Raw genomic sequence first — 588 nt, 5'->3', positions numbered from 1 at the left:
TGCACATCGTATGACTGCGTTTTCATTCCAATGGAGAATCAGGTGAAAATGAAACTCTTTAACAGCTTTGTGAATATTGTTTGAGCTACTTTGACCCACCAGGTTTCTTTAAAATTGCAGCATTTAGGCTTAGAGCACTATTGTGTCCCTAAATTAGGTTCATTATGGCCAAAATGATTGAATATTATCAATGAGTATTATTTTCTAATAATTTGGTTTATAACATTTTTTTAAAGATTAGATATTGATACACTTAAATAAAAGAGGTCTTTACTTTTGTTTTCTCAAATGTTGCTTTGCTTTTCATTCCTTTGTATTTGTACCTACAGGCCACCATAGTTTTATCTAAAATATAAAATTAGAAATAAAAGCTCAAGTTAGTCAAAGTCAAAGCAGTTAAATAATTATCTTCCGATTACTAATACTTTTGTCTAAAATCTGCCACAACACCCACTTTAATACACACACACACACACACACACACACACACACACACACAGCTTTGCACATCTGTATACATGAAGAGTATGCAAACATCACACATGTAAGCATGCACATGGGAATAAAAGTTTTTATTCTTCTCAGTGA

Source organism: Pundamilia nyererei, unplaced genomic scaffold, assembly GCF_000239375.1.
Source record: "Pundamilia nyererei isolate P.nyererei 1_Seehausen unplaced genomic scaffold, PunNye1.0 scaffold00158, whole genome shotgun sequence".
In the NCBI taxonomy this organism is placed as follows: Eukaryota; Metazoa; Chordata; class Actinopteri; order Cichliformes; family Cichlidae; genus Pundamilia; species Pundamilia nyererei.
Note: the sequence above shows the minus strand (reverse complement) of the source record.